We start from the raw sequence: 6,480 nt of genomic DNA, 5'->3' as shown, positions 1-6,480 counted from the left end.
GTTCCCTCAAAGTATGTCGAACATTTACCGGTTTTTGATTAAAAGCAGCTAAACAAGCAGGTTCGCGGCGCACTGCTTCTCTTTTCGTAGCTGCACGGGCAGCCTCTCCACCAGCAGATAATCGTTCCCAGCAGAAGGGAAATCCTCAAACTCTCCATTATGTTCATCTTCATGATGTTCATCATCCACATTACCAACATTTCGACCAGCTAAATCATCAGCCATTTCAGCAAGTATTTTTTTCTCCTATTCTCTCTCTCAAACTTACCCAAGTCCTTGTGGTATTGTTCTAGGTGTAAAGAGCCACTGCGGGTCATACACTTGAAAACACCAAAAAGAGAGAAAAAAAACCCTAGTTACCAACTGTAAATAAAAATACTCTAGACTATAAACTAATCATAAATCTGTAGGTAACGCAATTGGTCCTCGGCAATGGCACCAACTTGATTGCTCGAGTAATTACCCGATACACTTAACCGCAAGGAAGTATATACAGGGTCGAATCCANTGGTTCTCTGACGGTAGACCATGAAACTGATTTTGCTTCACAAGAGCTAACAGTGCTGGCTTAATCTCAAATTCAATTCTGGCGATTGGAGGATGTTGGACACCTCCGCGGTACATCTCACCGTTGGGAGCATCATGTTCCCTCAAAGTATGTCGAACATTTACCGGTTTTTGATTAAAAGCAGCTAAACAAGCAGGTTCGCGGCGCACTGCTTCTCTTTTCGTAGCTGCACGGGCAGCCTCTCCACCAGCAGATAATCGTTCCCAGCAGAAGGGAAATCCTCAAACTCTCCATTATGTTCATCTTCATGATGTTCATCATCCACATTACCAACATTTCGACCAGCTAAATCATCAGCCATTTCAGCAAGTATTTTTTTCTCCTATTCTCTCTCTCAAACTTACCCAAGTCCTTGTGGTATTGTTCTAGGTGTAAAGAGCCACTGCGGGTCATACACTTGAAAACACCAAAAAGAGAGAAAAAAAACCCTAGTTACCAACTGTAAATAAAAATACTCTAGACTATAAACTAATCATAAATCTGTAGGTAACGCAATTGGTCCTCGGCAATGGCACCAACTTGATTGCTCGAGTAATTACCCGATACACTTAACCGCAAGGAAGTATATACAGGGTCGAATCCACAAGGACAAATGGTACACTAAAGATTTCCGAGAGTCGTAAATAGCTAAAGGAACGAAAGATAGTTTGTTTGGTTTTGAGAAATTGTAAATAAAATGCAAGAAATAAAACGATTAAACTTATGGGATTAAAACATTGAGTCATAGGGTATTTCAGAGATCAATGACTAATGAGAAAATTAAATATTGAATTCAATAATTAAGAACCATTCTAGAACATGAACACAAGAAAAGACTAACCCTCTTTCAAGGCATTAGAAACTAAACTTGACTATTAGTTTGCTAAGCTTTCATTTGCAACCTCCTAGCCAAATTCGCATTACAATCAAGTTCATTAAGTTAACAATGCATCCTAACATCAACTATCGGAATCTAGAAATACATTCAATTCACACTTATTCAGGCATTCTATCGAAAACTTGTGATGCATAGAAAAACCTAGAGTCTAAAACAAGGTGATCAATCCTACTTTAGCATTAAGATGATGTGAATCAAAGAACCTAAGGATTAAGAACTCCAAACAATAATTAAAACATCAATTCATTGAATATCCTAGTTGGAACCCTAAATCCCAATTGAAGAACTACTCACACATAGCAAAAGAGAAAAGAAAAATCATATATGAAGAAAACATGATTAAATTGCGAAAATAATAAGAAAGGGTTTAGAAATCTTTTCCAAATTGTCAGTGAGGATGAATCTCTAGAATCCCAAAAGAGTGACTTACAAAAAGTCTCATGTTGTAGAAAGAAAGCGTAGAATAAGAGGGGGGGTATTAAACTTGTATTTAAGAAGATTTTACAATATTCTTAAAATCTCTTGTTATTCAATTAATGATTTTCAATAATCTTCTAAAATTCTATGTTATTCAACTTGGAATCTATGTAAAATCATTTAAAAGAATTTACAATCTCTTGTTATTCAATCAATGATTTACAAAACTTATTTGAAATCCACTGTTATTCAAAATATCACAACATTTTTTTTAAATACTACTTTGAATGATTTTACAACACTTTTGTTTTGTTTTTAGTTGAAAAATTTGAGTACCAAAATCCTATGTTATGAGGTAGAATTTCTGAGGATTTCTTTTAAAAAAAATACAAGATAACACAACCCAACCGACGAACCTGAAGCATCATCTCTTTCTCTCTCAAAACTGTAACTTCACCTCCTGCAATCGATCGAATCCAATGGCCAATAGTACAGAGGATCGGGAAGAATCATCGAATCCAATGGATGTTAGTAACCTCTGAATCCTCTCTCTCTCTCTCTCTCTCGATCCTCTGTACAATCCTCCGAATCATCAAGGTAACTTCTACTTTTTCTCCTTTCAACAACCTCAAAGGCCAAGGAACATTGGTGCTGGAGATGCACCAAACACACATAACGAAAGAGCTGGTATTGTGCCTCCTGCAGTTGCCAACAACAACTATGAGATCAAGAGTGGATTGATCTCTATATTTCAAGCGAATAAGTTCCATGGTTTGCCAATGGAAGATCCCCTAGACCTCCTTGATGAGTTTGACAGGATTTGTGGTCTCACCAAGATCAATGGTGTTAGTGAAGATGGCTTCAAGCTTAGGCTGTTTCCTTTCTCACTTGGAGACAAAGCTCATCCTTGAGAGAAGACACTTCCAACTGGAGCAATCACCACATGGGATGCTTGCAAGAAGGCCTTTCTAGCTAAGTTCTTCTCCAATGCTAGAACTGCAAGGTTGAGGAATGAGATTTCTGGTTTTGCCCAAAGGAATAATGAGAGCTTTTGTGAAGANGTATTAAACTTGTATTTAAGAAGATTTTACAATATTCTTAAAATCTCTTGTTATTCAATTAATGATTTTCAATAATCTTCTAAAATTCTATGTTATTCAACTTGGAATCTATGTAAAATCATTTAAAAGAATTTACAATCTCTTGTTATTCAATCAATGATTTACAAAACTTATTTGAAATCCACTGTTATTCAAAATATCACAACATTTTTTTTAAATACTACTTTGAATGATTTTACAACACTTTTGTTTTGTTTTTAGTTGAAAAATTTGAGTACCAAAATCCTATGTTATGAGGTAGAATTTCTGAGGATTTCTTTTAAAAAAAATACAAGATAACACAACCCAACCGACGAACCTGAAGCATCATCTCTTTCTCTCTCAAAACTGTAACTTCACCTCCTGCAATCGATCGAATCCAATGGCCAATAGTACAGAGGATCGGGAAGAATCATCGAATCCAATGGATGTTAGTAACCTCTGAATCCTCTCTCTCTCTCTCTCTCTCGATCCTCTGTACAATCCTCCGAATCATCAAGGTAACTTCTACTTTTTCTCCTTTCAACAACCTCAAAGGCCAAGGAACATTGGTGCTGGAGATGCACCAAACACACATAACGAAAGAGCTGGTATTGTGCCTCCTGCAGTTGCCAACAACAACTATGAGATCAAGAGTGGATTGATCTCTATATTTCAAGCGAATAAGTTCCATGGTTTGCCAATGGAAGATCCCCTAGACCTCCTTGATGAGTTTGACAGGATTTGTGGTCTCACCAAGATCAATGGTGTTAGTGAAGATGGCTTCAAGCTTAGGCTGTTTCCTTTCTCACTTGGAGACAAAGCTCNCTTGGGAGAAGACACTTCCAACTGGAGCAATCACCACATGGGATGCTTGTAAGAAGGCCTTCCTAGCTAAGTTCTTCTCCAATGCTAGAACTGCAAGGTTGAGGAATGAGATTTCTGGTTTTGCCCAAAGGAATAATGAGAGCTTTTGTGAAGCATGGGAAAGGTTCAAGGGCTTCCACACTCAATGTCCTCACCATGGCTTCAGCAATGAGTCTTTGCTCAGCACCTTGTATAAAGGAGTTCTACCTAAGATAAGGATGCTTCTTGATACAGCCTCCAATGGTAACTTCCTCAAAAAAAATGTGGAAGAAGGCTGGGAGTTGGTAGAGAATCTAGCTCAATCAGATGGGAATTATACTGAAGACTATGACAGAACAGTAAGGTTTGTCTCCAATGATCAAGAGGAGAAGTACAAGAAGGAGTTGAAAGTAGTCAATGAGAAGCTAGATAGAATTCTACTCAGCCAAAAAAAGACCATTCATTTCATTGGTGAAGAAGACACTCAAGTTCAAAAAGGAGACAGGGAGTTTGCTGAGTTGTGCTACATGCAAAACGAAGAAGGCTTCAAGGGTTACAATCAAGGAGGAGGATTCAAGCACAACAACATCTCCTATAGAAGCACCAATGTAGCCAATCCTCAAGATCAAGTCTATCCACCTCAACAGCCCCAACCGAAAAACAACTATGCACCCAAGCAACAACACCAAGGGTTCCAGCCTCAATTGTGTCTCCCTCCAGGGTTTCAGACCTCCCAAGGACAAGAACCATATTTGAGAGCTATGATGCAACAAATTTTGTTTGGGCAAGCCAATGGGCAGATTGAGGATGCAAAGAAGTTTTCTGAGCTGAATCAAAAGCTGACTTCCCAGTATACTGATCTCAACATGAAGTTTGAAGGTCTCAACTCTAGAGTGAAGTATATGGAGAGCACCCTTGCTTCTACTTTAGCTCCAAAGCCTAATCAACTCCCTGGAAAAGCAGTTCAAAGCCCAAGGGAGTTGATAACTCTTTAATTTGCATGTTTTTAGCATCCTTTTTTGTCCATATTTTGCATTGTTCATACCCTTAACTTAGCATTTTTAGGTCATTAACTGTAGGAATTCACTTTTAGACAGTGTTTTAAAACGCGCTATGCGCTTGCTACGCGGTGGACAAACGCCTAGCGCCTAACTGTATATGCGGGTCCCTAAGCGGAATTTACGCGGATTATATATTTTAGATATATAAATATATATTTATATAAAAATAATATTTACATATATATATAGGATGAATAATTCTACACTTTAATTTTAGAAAAACATAAAACAAAACTCTTATCTATCAAAATAGTTTAGAATCTATAATAATCTCATATTTTTTTTAAAAAAAACATAATCCATTCAAAAGTTTGTAAAATTGACAAAATGTAAGTTTATACTTACTTTGGAAACAAATTAATTTTCATAAGTTTAGACTTTAGAGACTAATTATAATATTTATTTGAAACAAAAATATAATTTTTAAAAATATTTAATTATAGTATTTTTTACCATTTTAGTCAACATACCGCCTAGAATCCGTACAGGCATCCGCGTAGACCGCATAATGTCCGCCTAAACGCTATTAGGCGTCCGAATTATTTAAAACCGCCTAAACTACCGCATAGCTAAAATTTGAGATGCTCGATCACCGCATAGCGTATAACCGCCGCCTAGGCACCTGCGTAGGCTGCATTTTAGAACACTGCTTTTAGACCATTTAGGGTGTTGCATTTTTGCATTTGCATGTTTTGGATGAAAACAGGTGCTAAAGAGCCTAAAATGGGAGAAACAAGGACAAACCCGAGCATGTACCCAAAGGAGCCATCGAGNCTTGGCTTGACTTTCACTGTTATGATCATATCCTTCCTGCTAGCAATAAACAACCATTTGGATTGATNTCGGAAGAACAACCCGAAGATCTACCCGAGGAGTAACCCGACTTCACCCTCGTGTACGCCATCGAGTAGACTATCGGGTAGGTCTGGGAAGCTAGGTCAAAGGGGTTTCCATATATAAACCCCTCCTCTCCTAGCTCACAAACGAGGATGCCGCATATCCTCAAACCAGAGAGCGAGAGCTTCTGTGAGAGAACTGAGCGACTCAAACACTTTTCCCTTTTGTTTTAGATTTTATTTCATAACTTTTTATCATTTCTTTAGATTTCTATCCTGTATTCTTTCTACTCTACTCTACCGTTTATTATACTGCAATTTTTGTTCTCATTTGTTGTTTTGTTTCTTGTTACTATGTCCGAGTAGTGTAGTAAAGTTTCTAGGGATGGGATAGATGATTTTGTGTTCTTGATCGGTTAGGATGTCTTAGTTGATTGTGTATGTTTAATAGATTTACTTCTAGATTAGTGTTCTTAATGCTGTCAACAGACCGAGAGGTTGAGATTAGATCTAGGGCGTTTTACCGCCGAGAGGTGTAGATGAGATGCTTGAATCAACGAATGCTAGAAGTTTACTCACTTAGCCTAAGAGATTAGATGAGTAAGGGGTTTACTGACAATAATGAATCGGATCTTAATGCCTGCTTGGTCATGTTTCTCCAACGAGAGTTGGGTAGGGTAGTGATCAAGGTTGATTGTTTCTAGTGCGAAGTGTGTTAACAAGATTTTAGAGATTCATTGTCTAAGAAATATTTGCTTGAGGCATGTAAGGCATCTGTACTGGTCAAGGATACTTA

This window comes from Camelina sativa, chromosome 15 (assembly GCF_000633955.1).
Source record: "Camelina sativa cultivar DH55 chromosome 15, Cs, whole genome shotgun sequence".
In the NCBI taxonomy this organism is placed as follows: domain Eukaryota; kingdom Viridiplantae; phylum Streptophyta; class Magnoliopsida; order Brassicales; family Brassicaceae; genus Camelina; species Camelina sativa.
The sequence above is the reverse complement of the archived record's forward strand: the minus strand, read 5'-3'. Positions refer to the sequence as shown.